Source organism: Chrysemys picta, chromosome 10 (assembly GCF_011386835.1).
Source record: "Chrysemys picta bellii isolate R12L10 chromosome 10, ASM1138683v2, whole genome shotgun sequence".
NCBI classification, from domain to species: Eukaryota; Metazoa; Chordata; order Testudines; family Emydidae; genus Chrysemys; species Chrysemys picta.
The window spans coordinates 78,103,452-78,124,629 of NC_088800.1; the positions used below are offsets into that span (position 1 = coordinate 78,103,452).

The window sequence follows — 21,178 nt, forward strand, 5'->3', positions numbered from 1 at the left end:
GGGATCCTCGACCTCCTGAAGTAGTCCTGGGAAGAGCCCGGGTCACGGGGTCAGTTCCCTACATACTACAACTACACGAATGACTCCAGAAGTTGGAAGCGTTCGCCCGAGTGAATTTACTGCAAGTGCAACAGACCTAAACCCACCAATACAACCGAGGGGCGAGGCTGAGCACTTTCGAACCCGGGGATAGTTTCCTGTTCCTGCTACCTTCGGCCGAGTCCAACCTGCTCACTAAATGGCAGGGCACTTTTGAGGTGGTCTGACAGGTAGGGCCAGTGGATTGTGAGGTACTCTCTGGGCCAAGGAGGCCATGACCCCACAGCCCCGCTGGGCATGCTTCAGCTGGAGACTAGGTATAAAAGGGAGCAGTTCAGCTCATTAAGGCTGACCACCGAAGATAAACTATGCACGCTACGAGCTCCAGCCCAGGAACCGCAGAAGCCCCAGATGGCAGAAGCCAGGGATGCTGAGACTCTGGAGGACGCCCAAGGAGGGGCAGAGCTGTTGGGAGCTGCACTGACAGAGGAGTACAGAGACCCTGGCGATGTCAGGACCATGGCATCAGGAACCAGGTAGGAAGTAGCTCCGGGAGACTGGCTGTGGTGCTGAGTGGGGTCGGCATGTTTTGGGCGGATTCCCCGCTGACACAGTGGCAGGCATACTTGCCACTGACAGGGCCCTGAGATGGTACCTGGTGGAGCAGGGAGGCCCTGGGTCCCGCTATCCGGCCGCCACCCATCCGGGGTGACGGCCCACTCCCCTGACAGGCCACTGGGCCACACAGCCCCAAGGAAGGGGCAGTTATACTGACTCTGGCCACTAGGCCATGCGGCCCTGAGCGAGGGCGACCTTACTGACTCTGGCCACTAGGCCCACGCGGCTCTGAGAGCAGCCTTGACAGAGGGAAGCCCTCCTGACTTTTGCTAATAGGCCATACTGCCTTGCTGAGTCAGGTGGCCACAGTGACTCTGACCGCTAGGCGATACACCCCGGCGAAACCGGGAAGCTTTATTGACTTGGGCCATTAGGTCCCACAGGCCGGTGGGGAGGGGCCGTCACCCTGATTCTGCCCATTGGGCCACACAACTTTGGGAGCGAGAACTGTCATATTGACTTTTACTGCTAGGCCACACTACCCCAAGACAAAGGGTTGTTTGTAAGGCTGTTACTGTGGGGAAATAATTACGCCACCCTGACCCAAGAGGGGACGGGGCTCACTTGCCCTGTGACACTGCCTTATTAGATATGCACCTGCTAAGTGGAGACCGCAGGAAATGTAGAATACTGCTAATTTAAGGAGTGCCTTTTGCCTCTAGAGAATAGGGGCCAGATTCTGTACTGGACTACACTTTTGTAAAACTGGTGTAATTCCATTGAAATCATGAAGTTACACTGGCATAGAACTCTTGGAAAACAGAGGAGAATGTGGACTTACTTGTCTGTCTCACTCTAGCAATCTGTATTTAAAACATATTATTTTGCCATTATCAAGAAAGTTTGCTCTGGAAGAGGGCAGAGGTAGATCTGACTATCAGAATGTAGGTTTAATTACCTTAACCTTCTAGGTCAACAGTATAAGCAAACAGTATTCAGAATAAGGTCTTTAACCTTTCCATAATGCATTAGACCATTTAATTTTTTAGATACAGAAATCAATTATTTAAAAAAATGAGTAATTTAAACAATGGTTGATTACTAAAATGTATTATTGCAAAAGGAATTATCTTCTTAATTATGATTTGGAGTTTAACGCCTGATTCATCTGCTTAATGAAAAGTAGTTGTTCTAATTGTGCTGTATTTTTCACATAGTGATGAGAAAAGGACCAAGTTCTCAACAAAATATAATAGAAAATCTAATATCTAATATGTGTTTTGTGGGTTTATGAGAATGACAAACTGATACTGGTTTTTATTTTGAACATTTTGAAAGAGTAAATAATCAAATATAATACATGTTACTCTAGCATATATTTTTCTGTCTAGAATTTGGCATCTAATTCAGCTTTGTACGAATGCTACAATTAAACATTTGGTATGTCTCTAAATTCCCCGAGTAGCTCAAAATTGGTATTTGGAAAACTGTTGAGTATGCAACTTCATACTTTTTAATTCAGAAGATTTGGCTGCCAACAGTAGCACTTTTATTTGTCCTTCAAGCAAAATAAAAATTCCCAATAGTAAATCATTGAACCTTCCTCTAAGATTAGTTGCAAGTCTCTGTGTAGTCAGTAGTTTAAGTTTAGTGTTAATAAACCCTGTAAAAAAAAAAAACCATAAAAAGTTTAAATTTAATTGCTGCTGGGGTATAAAAAAGGACAATTATTCCAGTGAAATCCTCCCCTCCCCCCCCTGTTAGCTCTAACTGAAGCATGTATTCCCAGAAGGTTTAGATTTTGTAAGGGTCCTTAAGAAAGCAGCCCCTAAATATGGGAGGGCAGAATCTCCATTTGTTTGTTTAGTGCTGCTGTGTGTGTGTGTGTGTGTGTGTGTGTGTGTGCGCGCGCGCGCACTCTCCCTGGTTAATTTCAGGTGAGGTGGCCTGCTATACTGCAACCTGTTCTGCTGCTTCCATCCAGCTGACTGACAATGCCATTTTCACAATATTTCTAACTTACACAGCATGAAACTTGATAAAGTTCAAATCCACTTCTCTTTTTGGTAGCGCACTATAGCAGTTAATGTAGTTTGCCTAAATAATTCCTGATGTCCTAGCCCAGCATGTATGTATGCAACAATTTGAACTCAATTCAGTTTTAGTTTATATTTTTCTCCCATTCATCCCATTTTAACAAGTAGTGACATCTTCAGTCATTTGCTTTATCTAATTATTAGAATCACCCTTTTTCATGCCATAGGAAGAGGTCAAAATCTAAGTAACCTGATCATATTTATCTATTAAATATTGACATATTGTTCTATATCAGGGCCGGCTTCAGCTTTTTTGCCACCCCAAGCGGCGAAGAGGAAAAAAAAAAAAAAACGCCGCGATCGGAGGCTTCATTCTTCTTCGGTGGCAATTCGGCAGCCGGTCCTTCCCGCTGAGAGGGACTGAGGGACCTGCCGCCGAATTGGCCACTCCAAGCACCTGCTTCCTGCGCTGGTGCCTGGAGCCAGCCCTATTGTATATCAGTGTTTTCTGACTGGGGGATCCTTTCTTCTTTAAAACATAGTTGGTGATAGTACCATTGCTTCCCACTCTCCTGCGGTTATTACCTCATTCTGTTCAATCACAGACACTTTTAAAAAATGTTGTTGCCACTGCTATTTAGAAAAAGCTGATCAACTTTTGCACCATTGATCAGGGATCATTTAAGACCAAGGTTTGCTCCTGGGTACACAATTCCAATCTTATATACTCTTCTCTCCCTCCTCTCCCCCGCATCATGGCTTCACCTTCTGATTTCTAGTCATTATCACTTCATGAGTTAGACCAGGGGTCAGCAACCTTTCAGAAGTGGTGTGCCGAGTCTTCATTTATTCACTCTCATTTAAGGTTTCGCGTGCCAGTGATACATTTTAATGTTTTTAGAAGGTCTCTTTTATAGGTCTATAATATGTAACTAAACTATTGTTGTATGTAAAGTAAATAAGGTTTTAAAAATGTTTAAGAAGCTTCATTTAAAATTAAATTAAAATGCAGAGCCCCCCCGGACCAGTGACCAGGACTCGGGTAGTGAGTGTGTCACTGAAAATCAGCTCGCACATGTGCCATAGGTTGCCAAGCCCTGAGTTAGACATTAAAACTGATTCTAGTATATAGCTTAGATGCTCAAGAGGGAGAGTAGTAAGAAGGTAGGAGGAGTGTGATGAAGGAAAGGAATATTATAATTCTCTCTCAAGTTAGCTGCCACTGATCCTCAACTGCTGGGTTGAGCCCTTTCATGGCAGTGTCAGGAGGTAAGTACAGCAATTAGTCAACCTGAACCACAGAGTGAAGCAGACTGCCCAATACCTGTCTGCTCCACATTTTCTGCTCCCCAGCAGGAGTGCACAGCACTTCTGTGCTGTTGCCTTTAGAAAAAGAAACTCTCTTCCTACTTTTTTAAAATCCAAATTTTTAAAAAAATAAATCTCTTATTGCTCTTTCTTCTCTCCACTCAGCAGCATGCAGAGCTGTCATGTTTTGCAGTATCTTTAAGAGCAGTAAGCTTTCAGAATTGTAGAAAGTAGGGAAAGAACAGCCCATTTTTCACATCCCTTAGAGATGTAACTGTGCTGATGTAACTTTTCAGTGAGACCAGCCCTTAGAAAGTAACAGGAATAAAACCATGAGTCTTCTACAAATATCCCACTTAGGGCATGTCTCCATGGGGACACTTAGGAAAGTTAAGGCAAATTAACTAAAGGTGTGAAATGAAAATCCATTAGTTAAAGCCCATTAGACCCCTGCATGTTCACTCTTCATTTAGAAGTAAAGTGGCCTTAGGCCTGGTCTACACCTAAAATTTAGGTCAACCTAGCTACATCGCTCAGGGGTGTGAGAAATTCACACCCTTGAGAGATATAGTTAAACTAACCTAAGCCCCAGTATAGACAGTGCTAGGTCAAAGGAAGAATTCTTCCGTTGACTTAGCTACTGCCACTTGGACAGATGGATTTAGTACAGCAACTGAAGAATCACTCCAATCACTGTATTGCTACAGCTGTGCCACTGCTGCATTTCTCGTGTAGACATACCCTAAATTCACTTTAGCTTAATCCCCTAAACTAAAGCCTCTCTACTTCCACTAAGTGTCCACACCGGGGTTTAATGTGCTTTAACGAATGCACTTTAACTTCACACTTCTAGTTAATTCATTTTAACTTTCCTGAGTGTCTGTCAGACCTGCTCGTAGAAGCTGAATTTTGTATGTCAAGCTGTTACAGCTGAACCATTCAAGCCACTAGTGGACACTGAATATACAGATGAATGGTTAATGTTTTCAGGAATTGGAGTCCATTCACTACCTTAGCCTACCTAAAAGTCAAATCGAATATTAATTTCAAATGCAGCAAAGACTAAATTGAAGAGAGGAAATTTTACTAAATGTTTCTATGAATGTTTGAGGGTTTTAATTATGAAAACTCAACTGTGGTTGATTGTTGAATGGAAATTACCAGGAAGTTGTTATCAAGCTGTGACAAAAATGCTTTAAAGGTCATACACAAAACACAATTATATTTCTCAAATGAAACAATAACATGCATTGCAAAAGCAAAATAATTTGAAGTATTTTTAATGCTGAATAATGCATGATGACATTTGAGTTATTTAAATAAATCAAAATGTGTTGTTCTTTCTCTTAATTGAACTTTTTCCCCTCCACTTTGGTTTGTTCTTTAAATATAGAAGTTAAAAGCCTCAAAATTTAGAGGTATAGTCACCTCATCTGTTCATAGATTTATGCTAGACATACTGAGAAATTAACAAGTAAATCCATATATAACTTGTTCATTCTTCAGTGAAAATGTTGCTGTTCTTATACCAATATCTTTAAATCCTAGTTACTCAACTAAAAGTTGTTTCAAACTACCTAATTGTTTATGGTAGAATGATAAAATATAATCCATTAGTTATATGCTTTCATAATTTTTAATTATTTTATTGTTAGTTTTATAAAATGCATCTATCAGAGTCCCAGAGTGAGTTTACAATGAAACTATTTTAAAAACACAACTATTTTACGTCTGGTAAATATGTGTGACTAGTATTTAAAAAAAAAAAAAACTCTCACAAACACGTCCCTTTTTGTCGGTAATAAGACCATGTACTGAGATAGATGTACTCCCAGAAAGGACGGAGTGAAGGATGCGGAAAATAATTTTTGGTCATCCTATTTAAACCAAACTGTTTTTTTCACAATTCAGGAAAGAGGCAACAATCTTCTGTTAAGCAATACATGCTGGAAATGTTTACACTTTGTCCTGGACAACTATAGAGAGCATATCCATAATATAACAGAGTATTCCACTTGGGTAATTTGGAATGAGGAGTGAAAGCATAATGGAGAATATTTTATGAGGGTATTTTCCCCTATTATAACTTAAAAAAAACCCTGACAGTTGTGACAATCTGGTAAATTCCAAAGGAAAAAGATTTTGCTTTTCAGAAGTGGTTTTTATGAAGTAGGGGTGAAAGTAATTTCTGGGGTAGGGATGATTTAGCAATATTTAGAGAGGGGGAGAAATCACCCCAACCCTCACTTCATTTGGTGTCAGAATCTTTTTCTGGAAGCTCCCATGAACTCAATACCCTGTCCAGCACATCTTTGCACCCACTGACCCCAGCTCAGGAAACAGCCTGAATAAAAAGGAAAGGCTTACATTGTATTACTGAAGAACAGCACATTTGGTCTCTGTCTAGGACCTACAAATTTCACAGTTGAAAATTTATCTTCCTTTATATAAATATAATACCTTATCAATGAAATGTGTTTATTTAGATATTTAAAACATGTTTATAGTTTACAAATAGAAAACTGGATGGAGCAGTGCAGAGATGTAGTAGGGGATCCCGGGGGACAGTGATCAAGAGGCAGTGTAGCTTCTGACAGTCTGTAGTAGGGCTAAGGTTCCAACTCATCAAACTGTTTAAGCATGTATATATGTAAGGCCATCTTATTCAATAAAAAACTTAAGCATGGGCTGAACTAGACACATGTGCTTCAGTCCTATTGAAGTCAGTGGAGCTAAAACACATGCTTGAGTGGTTTGCTTAATAGGGATGGGCTTAATACACATTCAGTATTCAGTATTTGCAGAATCAGGGCCCAGGAGAGGAGCTTCAGTCTTTTTTACCTTTGGAGGTTATGACCCTAATAGCATCCTAGTGCCAAACAGCAAGGGGCTCACTGGTATCTGGTACTGAGTTTCAGCTGGCCTGAACCAATTCAGTGTGCCCCAACTCACTATGGCTATAATCTGTATTTAAAAGGTGTCATGTCATTGGAAAACTAATAACTCACTGATTATTAATATTCTTGCATGATGTATGTACATTGTATGTATTAAGAATTATGGCTATACACTGGAATTATGACTAAAATATGTTTAAACCAGGCATGTCACGGGGTGTTAGTAAACAGGTGTATCCTAGACAAAGGAATGTATTTGTTTCTCTGACCAGCTCACTCATCAAGCAGAGTCAATGAAGGTCTAGTTACATATTAGGTAAACAAAGCTATCAAGTGGCAGTTGTCTGCAGTTGTTGAACGCTGCAGTAATTGACCTTAGTCGTGTAAGAACATTGACAAGAATGAGCTGGCTTCCAGCCCAGCGGACCTTCAAAATCACTAGTGAGGCTCTTAATATTTCATTACTTGTTTTCCACTGGTTATACTGTTAACATAAACAAAAACTAAAACCTTACCACATATATTACTTTCGTTTTTTTACTGTATAGCCCAGTGGCTAATCTGCCAATATGGCCCATGCCCAGCCAGGGCTGGCTCTAACTTTTTTGCTGCCCCGCCGAGCCCCCCCCACCCCCCGCCGAGCGCCGCGCCGCCGGAGCGCCCCCCCCCCCCGCGAAATGCCGCGCCACGCTGCCCACCACCACCCCAAGATTGGCCGCCCCTTACCAGGTGTCGCCCCAAGCATGTGCTTGGTTGCCTGGTGCCTGGAGCCGGCCCTGTGCCCAGCGGCCGCGGCCAATTGGGGTGCTCCAACGTCCCAACCCGCTCCACCCGGTGCTCCTGCAGGAGTGCTGGGCGGTCAGAACGGGGCAAGCCCCTGCACCCTGACCCCATTTCCCCAGCAGCAGTGTCAGGAGGGAGCTTGGGATGGACTGCAGGCAGAAGGGGTGGGGAGGGGCCCCCACTTGCTCTGGCCCAGAGTCCCACAAAATGGTAATCCGCCGCTGGTATAGCCTAATTAAATAACAAACATTATTAGTCAGTTTTAGTTAAACTTCTGCTGGGCTTGATGGATAACTTTGAGTAACATAATATTTGCTCAAAACACGTTCTCTTAAAAGTTGTTTTCAACTATGTTGATTTCAATTTAGATATTATGTAAGAGAAACCCATTTGCTGAATCAAGGCCTTATTTAGCAGAAGTCACACTGAAGAACAACACGCCATAGCATAGAGGTGGTTAATGGAGTGGGTTCAAACTAATTTCTCTAAACACCAGGCCTAGAGCCCTTCGTAATAGTCCTAGGAAATCTTATTGTTCATAGCATATTCATTATGCAACACAAAATTTGACTTTTAAACTTCCTACAGAAGGAGGGGGGAAAAATCACACAGTGTGGTCTGAATTTCAGTGACCAGACCCAATGGAGAATGGTTGCAAATTGGACGCAGCACTAGAGTGAATCCAAGCCTATGTTCAAATTCATCTGTAACACGCAGAATAATTGGTTTAATATTTAATGTATTTTTCCTGTTGAATAGACTTTGAACATTAAAATCCCTTTGTTTTAAAATGAGCTTGATATTCTTTCCCCCCACTGATTTATTAAAAAAAACAACAACAACAAAATTTGAACAAGAAGTTTTATAGTGATGTTTCTGATCAGTAAAAGTGAAGGTCACAAATATTTTCATTTGTTTAACTTAAGGTTTCGAATTACAGCATGATTTCCTTTGTATTTCCCTAATATGTTTTTTAAGTAACAATATATGTTCTCTTCCTATGAGTTCTCTTCATATTATTAAAATCATTAATTCCATGAACTTCTAAAATACATGTTCAATTTACATCTCCTACCATTGGTTTTGTACACTCATCTAACTAATTATCCTTTGGAGATGATGTTGAAGGAGCTACTGTTTTGCTCTGATTTATTCAGAGAAAAAATCTGCTGTTCTTCCAAGCAGTCATGATGATATTTAGATTGGTCTGTAAACTTTAAAGTACTAAACCACTTTTATCCTGTGTCTAAACATATAGACATTATTGTAAACATTCTGGAAAATAATATAAATCAATCTAATCTGGTTTTGCAATATGGGGAGCAAATTCTGTTGCCAAGAGATTTCCATGCTTGTCCCCTCAAGCTCCTAGTAAAAAGGGCAATAGAATCTGCAGGAAGAAGAATTACTATTAACACCTTTTGAGGAAAGACTAAGAAATTCATCAAGATTTCAATTTTTTCCCAAGGAACATAGTAGAAATATCAGGTCTGAAGGAACCAAAAAAATTTCACATACAGCATATGTTCATCTTGAAAACTGTTAGGGTATGCAGAAACATACTGTACCAGTATAGACTAGAGATAATAGTTCTCAGTGCAGGTAAGTTGAAGTGTTTTATCAGGAAAAAATCCTGAAATACTAGAGGTGTGAATGACCCTAGATCCTAGTAGAGAGCCCCTTCTCAACCACCCACTGGGAGCCCCTTCTCAACCACTCACTGGATTTCTGTGGAGGAACCCAGTTGCAGGGTTGTGGGCATAGGCTACGTGTGTGCAGCGGATCATAATGCCACTCACTCAGATTTGGAGGCAGTGGGTATAGGAGCTTGTGGGCCATGAGGGCTGGGGATAGGGAATCTCAGGCTGCTGGCAGGGGCACCTGAAAGCAGATGATTAAGCTTTCTTGGTCTTGTAGATTTTTCAAAATAGCTTGTTCAGTCATCTCCCTTATATTTTTGTAAAACAGAGTCTAAGATGAAAGGTAGTATTTTTGCCTTTGGGTCATTTTTGGATAAAACAAAATCCCATTTAATATACAATTCCTGGATTTAATTATTAATTGGATATTAAATTGTGAGTGACAAAATTAGAAGAGGAATCTTGTAGTATTTGCCTTATCAAAACTTGCAAAATGTGTACATGGGATTGGCCCATTGAACCTGAAAATAAAGTTTAAAAGAAAAAGATTTAAAAATGGTTAGCTAGATTAGTATTTACTTTACACTAGTGGTGGGCAACCTGTGGCCCATCAGGGTAATCTGATTGCAGGCCATGAGACATTTTGCTGACGTTGACCGTCTGCAGGCACAGCCCCCCGCAGCTCCCAGTGGCTGTGGTTCACCATTTCCAGCCAATGGGAGCTGTGGGAATGACGGGCTGCAGGAATGTGCTGGCAACCATTTCCTTCAGCGGAGTGCCCCAAGGGTCGGTCCTGGGGCCGGTTTTGTTCAGTATCTTCATTAATGATCAGGGGGATAGCGTGGACTGCACTGTCAGCAAGTTTGCAGATGACACTAAATTGGGAGGAGAGGTAGATACGTTGGAGGGTAGGGATAGGATACAGAGGGACCTAGACAAATTAGAGGATTGGGCCAAAAGAAACCTGATGAGGTTCAACAAGGATAAGTGCAGAGTCCTGCATTTAAGACGGAAGAATCTCATGCACTGCTACAGACTAGGGACCGAGTGGCTAGGCAGCAGTTCTGCAGAAAAGGACCTAAGGGTTACAGTGGACGAGAAGCTGGATATGAGTCGACAGTGTGCCCTTGTTGCCAAGAAGGCTAACGGCAAGTAGGGGCATTGCCAGCAGATCGAGGGACGTGATCATTCCCCTCTATTTGACGTTGGTGAGGCCTCATCTGGAGTACCGTGTCCAGTTTTGGGCCCCACACTACAAGAAGGATGTGGAAAAATTGGAAAAAGTCCAGCGGAGGGCACCAAAAATGATTAGGGGGCTGGAGCACATGATTTATGGGGAGACGCTGAGGGAACTGGAATTATTTAGTCTGCAGAAGAGAAGAATGAGGGGGGATTTGATAGCAGCCTTCAACTACCTGAAAGGGGGTTCCAAAGAGGATGGATCTAGACTTCTCAGTGGTACCAGATGACAGAACAAGGAGTAATGGTCTCAAGTTGCAGTGGGGGAGGTTTAGGTTGGATATTAGGAAAAACTTTTTCACTAGGAGAGTGGTGAAGCACTGGAATGGGTTACCTAGGGAGGTGGTGGAATCTCCATCGTTAGAGGTTTTTAAGGTCAGGCTTGACAAAGCCCTGACTGGGATAATTTAGTTGGGAATTGGTCCTGCTTTGAGCAGGGGATTGGACTAGATGACCTCCTGAGGTCCCTTCCAACCCTGATATTTTATGATTCTCTGAACGGCGAACCACGGCCACTGGAAGCTGCGAGGGGCTGTGCCTACGGACGGTCAATGTCAACAAACTGTCTTTTGGCCCATAATCAGATTACCCTGATGGGCTGCAGGTTGCCCACCACTGCTTTACACAGCTTGATGGATTGTCAAGAGCATGGTTCTGGAAGGTTTTACAGCTGAGGTGGTTTCAACACCTGTTTGTTCTGCTTTCTGCATTTTTGTTTAAATCTCATTAGTTCTTTTTAGAGCAGTAAACATTTTCCTGCAGGCAGAGAATGATTCTTATGTGGAGAGGTGTTAGTGAATCCCTCCTGTGCATGTGTGTGTTTGTTTTTTTTACAAGTTTTGACAGCCTAGTGCTTATCTGGAGTTTTCTCAGTCTGCTAGTTCTGTTGGTTTAAAATAATAGCTTGATTTTGGGATATGTTTTTATCTTTTACACTGCCTATTCTGTGGGTTGAGAATGTGCAAGGTTATAGTAAATTATTGTTCAAATTGTTAAGAGAAATGCAATGCTATCTTTTGTTGTTCATTTCACATAGATAAGTTCATGATACTATTGTGACTTATAAGCAACTGCCATGGAAAAAAGTGACACTGTAGAAGATCTTGCCAAGACTCATGACAAGTTATCTTTCAAGTACTTTGTTTTCTACCTTTATGTTATTTATTATCCTTACTGAAGTAAGAGAATACACCAAGGCTATTTGGTAAATTTATTGATGTCTCTGATTTCTCCCCCCCCACCCTTTTAATCTCTTATCTTCACCAATACCTATGTTAATGCACTACTTAGTGAACTGACAGCAGAGCTATAACTAAAGCCTTCTTCGTAAGTGACCCGCTGAACACTTGTTATATGTTATTAGAATGTTCTCTTTGTATTGGAACTATTCTTGATCAGCAAACTTGTTGCTCAATAGCCACAACTAAAAAATCAAGTAGAACCTGATTTTCAGAAGTGCTGAGCAATTACAGTTCCAGCTGAATCCCGTAGAAGCTATTGGTACTCAGCACCTCTGAAAATCAGACTGTTGGTTTCCAGCATGGCTCCATCCCATCCTAACTTGACCTAGCTGAAGAGTGGTTGGGAAGCTACTTTCTGTGGTATCATTACCCTGTAAATCCATGGGGATTTTCTAGGGTACATAAATGCTGATATTTTTCTATCTGGGGGCATGACTTGAACTTCAGATAGGAAAATATCATTATTCTATGTTAGCAAGTAAAGAAAACATGGAGGTGGGAATATTATCAACACCATAAAAAAAAAAACCTCTGTAAGGAAGATTCTGCCTGGGCAACAAAATGGCAGATGAAATTCAGTGTTGATAAATGCAAAATAATGCACATTGGAAAACATAATTCCAACTATACATATAAAATGATGGGGTCTAAATTAGCTGTTACCACTCAAGAAAGAGATCTTGGAGTCATTGTGGATAATTCTCTGAAAACATCCACTCAATGTGCAGCGGCAGTTAAAAAAGCGAACAGAATGTCATATTGTCTCTATATAAATCCATGGTACGCCCATCTTGAATACTGCGTGCAGATGTAGTCATTCCATCTCAAAAAGATATATTGGACTTGGAAAAGGTTCAGGAAAGGGCAACAAAAATGATTAGGAATATGGAACAGCTTCCATATAAAGAGAGATTAATGACTGGGACTTTTCAGCTTGGAAAATAGATGAGTAAGGGGGGATATGATAGAGGTCTATAAAATCATGACTGGGGTGGAGAAAGTAAATAAGGAAGTGTTATTTACTCCTCATAACTAGGGCCCTATCAAATTCATGGTCCATTATGGTCAATTTCATGGCCATAGGATTTGAACACTGGTAAATTTCATGTTTTCAGATGTTTAAATCTGAAATTTCACGGTGTCATAACCTTGACCCAAAAAGGGATTGTGAGGGGGGGTGTCGCAAACCTGTTGTAGGGGGGTCATGGGATTGCCACCCTCACTTCTTTGTTGCCTTCAGAGCTGGAGCGCAGAGCTTCCTGCAGCTGCAGGAGGTTCCCAGAGGTGGAGATGGGTCTGATCTCCCTCCCACCCCCCTGAGCAGCGGTGCAGGGGATAGACAAGTCCTGTCCCTCCCCATCCCAGCCGGAGCTAGGAGTAGGGTGACCAGACAGCAAGTGTGAAAAATCGGGACGGGGGTAGGGGGCAATAGGAGCTTATATAAGAAAAAGACCCCAAAATCGGGACTGTCCCTATAAAATCAGGACATCTGGTCACCCTAGCTAGGAGCCTTCTTTGTTGGGGCGCTCCCAGCAGCACAGGGAAAATTGGACCCAGCTCCACAATCTCCTCCAGCTGCTGGAACCTCTGGGGCTGCTGCCCAGTCCCAGAGCGTCCTGCAGCAGGGGGAGGCACCCGGAGATGGGGCTGGTCTCCCCCCTTCCATGTCTGCTCCCTCAGGGGAGCTACAAAAGGATCTCTCAAAACTGGGTGATTGGGCAACAAAATGGCAGATGAAATTCAATGTTGATAAATGCAAAGTAATGCATATCGGAAAACACAATACCAACTATACATATAAAATGATGGGGTCTAAATTAGCTGTTACCACTCAAGAAAGAGATCTTGGCGTCATTGTGGATAGTTCTCTGAAAACATCCACTCAATGTGCAGCGGCAGTCAAAAAAGTGAACAGAATGCTCACAAAATTGGGGTTGGGATGCGGGAGGAGGTGAGGGCTCTGGTTGGGGATGAGGAGTTTGGGGTGTAGGAGGCTGCTCTGGGCTGGGACCAAGGGGCTCGGAGGGCTGGAGGGGGATCAGGGCTGGGGCAGGGGGTTGGGGTGCAGGCTCCGGGAGGCACTTACCTCAAGCCACTCCCGGAAGCAGTGCATGTCCCTCCTCCGGCTCATACATGGAGGCGTGGCCAGGGGGCTCTGCACACTGCCCCATCCGAAAGCACCGCACCTGCAGCTCCCATTGGAGTACCGGAGGGGACCATTGGAGCGGGGCCTTTGGAGCTCATAGGAGCTGGAGAGGGGCCATCCCGCTCCTTCCAGGAGCCACGTGGAGTGGCCCCAGACCCTGCTCCCCAACGGGCCTCAAGGGCCAGCTTAAAACCGTAGTTTTTGAGCCGTAGTTTGCCCACCCCTGCTTTAGATAATCACTTAATCTTCTCTTTTTGAATACGTCGAAGAGTCTTCCCTTACTTTCTTTTGGAAATATTTCCTGTTAGCAGTTACATTAGCCAGGAGTCTTAGGGCTTGTCGGTGGGTGTGATTTGTAGAGCTCTTTAATGGGTTATGCTCTAACTGCCCCCTTTGGAGCCTGCTGGTGTGAACTAAAAGGCACCTAACCTTAACGTGAATTAGGTACCTTTTAGTTTGCCCCAGCAGGGTCTATGCAGGGCAGTTAGAGTGCAGTACATTAGAACACTTGATATATTACATGCCTCTAATTTGCTTTGTTAGTTCTGTGTAGACAACACCTCAGTAAGTTTGGGACTGTGTTCACCTGGAATGCTTATGTGCAATTTTTCCCAGATAAGGTGATTTCAGGCCTGAAGCAGAATCTGGTCTCATAAATTTGTTTTTCACTTGAACTAATCTATTTATTTGCTTTCTGTGTATGCCAAGCCCCTCAACAACTAGGAGAATCTGTTGCGCACCTTAGATACTGTCTGGTAATTGAGATTGTTTATGCAAACCATATCCAGGAAGAAAATTGGATACAATTTCAGAAATAGTTGGGTGATCTAAGAAGGGGCATATTCACTGTTTTCACACAGATAAATTCAGTAGTTTGTCTGGCTTGCAAATTGTTCATAAAATATTGCTCTCATTCTGTGATGGCTTGCTCAGACAGGCACATGGCTATTTCTTGTGCAGAACAGCACAGTGCTTCATTCCAGTAAATTTGCTCTATGACTATGTGGTCTTCAGTGTATTCTTTTATCCATCACTTTAAAATAGATGCTGTTTTTCTTCTTGATTCAGTTTTCTTGATGCTTTAAATTTCCCTGCCATTTGTAGAGATTGTTTTTACTGCTGGCTATTTCCCAGATGTAGTGGATCATGAAGCAACAGGTGCTCACCAGGGAGTATGATAAAATGAACTTACCTACCCAGCTGTAATTTTTCCTTCTCTGTAGTGGACACCTGGTGTTCCATGAGACCCCAGCCTCACAAAATCTTCCATTAAGTGCCTGTTGGAGAGGAAATATCTCTTTCCTTTTTCACCCTTTCTGGAGCATTCCTACAGAGAGAAGGAGAACTCTTAGATTTCCCTCATATTGGAACCAGAGTTTGCAATGTCTTCATTTCCATTTTTGTATAATAAATGAATAAGTAGATAAAAGATAAAATTTACTGCCTACATTTGCCTACTCCCCCCTCACGCCCCCAAATAAGAAGAGCTTCCTTTTGAAAGATGAGGAAGAATAACCCTGTTGTAATGGATGATGGAGTACCAGGTGAGCGCTTCAGAGGAAGAAAAGTTATGGATGGGCAAACAATTGTTACTGTTTTTGAATAAGAGATCCTTCAGTGCGTTCTCAATCCTTTTCAGATGAAGGTGTGTATAACTAAGTAAATACATAAAAATCATATGTAGAGATATATAAAATTATTCCTTTTAGGAAGTAGTAATTTGTGCATGCACAGTTAATTGAAAGTAGAGTTTGATGCATATATCTAATCTCAGGTCAATTATAGTTTGGGTATGGTCTTTTCATTTGGCTCACCGTCATCTCTATAGTTCCTTAATTTGAAAGGACTATTTTTGCATTTATTTATTATTTATGATGCATTTATTCATCATGGCCCTGCAGCTCCTAGGTGGAGAGGCCAGGGGGCTCTGCATGCTGCCTGTGCTCGCAGGCCCCAACCCCACAGCTCCCATTGGCTGCAGTTCTCAGCCAATGGGAGCTGCCGGTGCTTGTGGCGGGAGCAGCGCTGGAGTCCCCTGGCTCCTCTGCCACCTGGGAGCTGCAGGGACACGCGGAGCTGAGTAGGGAGCCCCGCCAGTCCCGCCAAACCTCCCCCACAGCACCAGTGGGAGTCCCGGGCCGCGCACCACTGCCTGGCCCCTCCCTCCAGCACCAGTGGGGGTCCCGATCTGCGCACTGTTGCTCCCCGGGGGAGGGGGAGTTCCTGGCCACGCACCACCGCCAGCATCCGCAGCACCCCACTCAAGCTTTAGTTAGGGGTATATAGTAAAAGTCATGGACAGGTCACGGGCCGTGAATTTTTGTTTAATGCCTGTGACCTGTCCACGACTTTTACTAAAAATACCCGTAACTAAAATGTAGCTTTAGTGTTTGTTGATCACTGCTTGCTACTTTGAGTTATGATTTCTATTCAGAGAAGTGGATCCATCGTAAGAGAAAAGCAAACTTTGATTTCATATATGTAATGATCCATTGTTCAGGACAGACTCTCTCTCTGTTTACCTAGTATTTATTTACTTATTTATATTTATACAACAAATTAAAAGGACTCTGCTCCTAGGAATCCCTGCCATAAATTATATATAAAAAAATAAGTTAAATCATCCTTGCAGAACACCAAACTCCATCCCCCACAAATTTGATTTTCCTCAGAATTCCACCTTGTAGTTTACCCTGAAGATCAGTAGATTTGGGGTTTTCAGACCAAGTGGGGGGATCTGTTCTGTAGAGATTTGGCTTAACATGGGATTTCTGTCAAGTCAGGAGAAGAGGAAAAGTCAAATGGAACTAAAAATGTCACAGAATGTCATCAACATAATGCTTATGTTTATTTAATCAGTTTAAATGATAATTGTCCTATTTGTTGCATCTTCTCACCTTTGGAAGTACTCCTCTGGGAGAATCGTGGTTGATTGAGCCATCAGGAAGAGCTTTCAGTTCCAGTTTGACACACAAATGAAGGAGGAACTCTGCCCCACCTCCATTTATTTGACTGGACGGACATGCTTTATGATCTCTTTCCAGAGTAGTGGATCCATATTGGGAAAAATGAAAATTACAGGAAAAACCCCCTACATTTGTCCTTCTAATAATTCACATTTAATTAAACAAACTGATGATTTTCTGATGGTTTTTAATAGAGTGAGAAGTAGTTGGTAGTTCTTTATTAAGTAGCTCAATAACTTTGTAGTATTTCATCTAAATCAGTGGGTCTCAAACTTTTTTACTGGTGACCCCTTTCACATAGCAAGCCTCTGAGTGCGACCCCCCTAATAAATTAAATACACTTTTTAATATATTTAACACCATTATAAATGCGGGAGGCAAGCAAGGTTTGGGGTGAAGGTTGACAGCCCGCGACCCCCTGAGGGGTCCCGACCCACAGTTTGAGAACCCCTGATCTAAATGTTCTTATTTTACATCTAGTATTTGTGTTTCAAAATTCCTAAACTTATCTGCAGTGCCAGATCTTTTATTTTTATGTTTGAAGTAATAATTATACTTTTTGTGCCTCAGGGCCCTTTCTGGATATTGGCATCATTGAGTCTGTGGTGGTGTATATCAAAATGCACCTTTTCTTTTATAAGAAACATATTAAGCTTTTTTATTTTAAGAACAATAATTTCTGACTAATATAACCTGATTGAAAATATATCAAGTGCCATTCAGTCTTTACACCTTGTTTTTATTGAATAATGTAATTACAGAAGTTCACTGGAAAATGAAGTTATTTATTTTTATTGTTTTTATACAGGATTTTATGTCTTTCTTTCCATAGTTGCTCTAATAGAAAATTGAAAGATAAGTGTCTCTTGGGCTTCTTATTGTGGGATTACCTCTTTAAAATTTAATGATCTAAAAAGTTTATAACCTGTACACACTTGCGTGACCCCAGAGCAATTCTCAACATTCTGTTGATTGTACTGATAATCTTACTAGCTGTATTGCTCCTGAATTTTTGAGGGGGTGTGATATTTAGAAAGTTAAGGGAAACTCTGAACTGATTAATAATGTCATTATTCAAATATAAGTTTCAGAATATGGCATGGATTATTACTGGGTAAATTTAGATGATGAAGAAAGAGAGGGATTTGTAGCACTGGCTAAAATCAGGCATGGTATGCATATACATTATACTCATTTTGCTGTATAGTTCTTCTAAAATGTTATAGTACCATTGCTGTCACCTCATTTTCAGTCACACCTAAGTAGGATATTGTGTGATTGTATTTAGGATCATGTCTAAGCAATTGTATCAGATAATGTGGTAGCTTGTGAACAAAGGAATAGCATGAGACCACTTACACCCTTTCACTTGTTTTAGGATGGAATTTGAATCCAGCTTCTTAGAGGTAAAAAGCAAGTGCATGAAATTGTGCTATCTGTGGTAACATCCTTGAGTCCTGAACAAGATGCAGGGCTCCCTAAAACCTTTCAAATGTACCAAGAAATGTCTTCTTAATATAATTTAATAAAAAGAAGCTTCCAAAATTCTTCTGTGAAGTGTAGAAATTACCTTTGTATATTTAATCAAATTCATCTTAAAGTATTGTTTTAAATTACTTTACTGTAGTGTTGTGTACTGAACACCAAACAAAAATACGAGGGGCCTTCAGAGCATAGATTATTATTAAGGAAAATTCTCTGCATCTACAGCACACTGGTTTGGAATGATTTCAAGGGCCTCTCATTAGTTCCTTTTTCTGTAACATCTTGTGTCCCATTGTTGTTTTGCCTGCCACAGTAACACACTAAACAATCAGCTCTTAGGGAGGAACTTTCTTCAAAATTTAACCAGAAAATAACTGGCTAAAGGAACAGTAAATATGCTTTTATTAATATGCCCAGCTTGTGATTAGAGCGCCACTGACAAGTCTGGCAGATAATTCTAAAACCTTCTTATTTGATCTTGGCTCTAGAGGTACAGCTCCACAAACTGGTGGTTTGACACATTCTGGCCTAGCCATCAAAAGGTCTTTTATTCTCAAAAGCTGGCTAGATCGTCGGGCTCCATGGGTAGTGATCAATGGCTCCATGTCTAGTTGACAGCCAGTATCAAGAGGAGTGCCCCAAGGGTTGGTCCTGGGGCTGGTTTTGTTCACTATCTTTATTAATGATCTGGAGGATGATGTAGATTGCACCCTCAGCAAGTTTGCAGATGACACTAAACTGGGAGGCGTGGTAGATACACTGGAGGGTAGGGATAGGATACAGAGGGACCTAGACGAATTGGAGGATTGGGCCAAAAGAAATCTGATGAGGTTCAACAAGGATAAGTGCAGAGTCCTGCATTTAGGAGGGAAGAATCTCATGCACTGCTACAGACTAGGGACCGAGTGGCTAGGCAGCAGTTCTGCAGAAAAGGACCTAGGGGTTACAGTGGACGAGAAGCTGGATGTGAATCGACAGTGTGCCCTTGTTGCCAAGAAGGCTAACGGCATTTTGAGCTGTATAAGTAGGAGCATTGCCAGCAGATCGAGGGACGCGATCATTCCCCTCTATTCGGCATTGGTGAGGCCTCATCTGGAGTACCGTGTCCAGTTTTGGGCCCCACACTACAAGAAGGATGTGGAAAAATTGGAAAGAGTCCAGCGGAGGGCACCAAAAATGATTAGGGGTCTGGAGCACATGACTTATGAGGAGAGGCTGAGGGAACTGGGATTGTTTAGTTTGCAGAAGAGAAGAATGAGGGGGGATTTGATAGCTGCTTTCAACTACCTGAAAGGGGGTTCCAAAGAGGATGGATCTAGACTGTTCTCAGTGATACTAGATGATAGAACAAGGAGTTGAAATGTTGAAATGGGGGAGGTTTAGGTTGGATATTAGGAAAAACGTTTTCACTAGGAGGGGGGTGAAGCACTGGATTGGGTTACCTAGGGAGGTGGTGGAATCTCCATCGTTAGAGGTTTTTAAGGTCAGGCTTGACAAAACCTTGGCTCAGATGATTTAGTTGGGATTAGGTCCTGCTTTGAGCAGGGGGTTGGACTGGATGACCCCCTGAGGTCCCTTCCCACGCTATGATTATATGATTCAAAATGTAAGACTTCCCATTTTGAGCCTACTGAGTCATTTGTGTGCCTCGTAATACATAACTCCTCTGTAGCAATCTACAGAGTTTTTTGCAGGGCTGAACTCCTGCAGCTCCATTGATGGCCTACCAATCCACTGCAAATATATCTTGGGCCCTGTCTATGCTACAGGGGAAATTCGATCTAAGCTATGCAATTTGAGTACTCAAATCGACGTAGCTTTGACCTATTTACTGCGTGGTGCACACTACACGATGTTGATGGGAGACGCTCTTCACTAGACCCACTAAATCAACTGCAGATGCATCAATCGTCACTCATCGATCCCCTGGTAAGTGTAGACAAGCCCTGGTGTATGTGGAGGTAGTGCAGGCTAATAATTCTGTAAGGGAGAATGTTAAACTCTGTTATTTAGTGGAGGGATAAAATGAAAATTGTGAAGCCAATTACATCCATGAGTTATCATCAGTGAATTTAAGGTGTGGAACTTAACACTGGATTTAGAAAAAAAGAGGATCCTTTTATAAAGAAAACAAAAAAGTTTAGAGTCACTTTTGTGCTGATAGTTCCTGTTTTATTGTCCCTATTTGAGATATATAGCACATAACCCTTCTGTCATGTAATTAATATAAAACCTAATATATATGCATCCGATGAAGTGGGTATTCATCCACGAAAGCTCATGCTCCAATACGTCTGTTAGTCTATAAGGTGCCACAGGACTCTTTGCTGCTTTTACAGATCCAGACTAACACAGCTACCCCTTTGATACCTAATATATATGAAATTCTTCTTTAAAAGGGCAGTTTTGCTGTGCTTTTTATGTGGAGGGAAAAAGAAACAAAGCCTTGTAATGGTCTATGGCAACTGTTGCTAGGTGCATTTGGAGACTTTATGTGAAACAGACCTACAGTATATATGTAATGTACATTTATAATGGCAAATACTGTTTTCTTCTGAAGATTACTCTCAAAATTGCCTACAAGTAACAAAAACAGCACTTCCTTGGAATCGTGTTCTGGGATTAACAGAAAAACACTATGTCTTGTGGGATTGTGGAAGTCAAAATTCACCTAATAACTCACAAAGTAGCAGAGCAATAATGTCAAACCATTAAGTGCATGGGTTCTGGGCCTCTTTTAGTCTGCAACTCCAGATCTACCTATGTTCTCCCCCCTCACACACTGCCCATCTTTCACTCTTATCTAGGAATTTTTTGTATATTTTCAACCTAAGACCAAA

The 21,178-nt window shown here is 41.9% G+C and overlaps 1 protein-coding gene across 3 annotated transcripts in view; it reads left to right on the top strand.

Moving 5' to 3' along the window:
• SDK1 (sidekick cell adhesion molecule 1) overlaps window positions 1–21,178 on the top strand; it is a 672,364-nt gene that overhangs the window by 82,709 nt on the left and 568,477 nt on the right. The gene's annotated exons all lie outside the window — the stretch shown is intronic.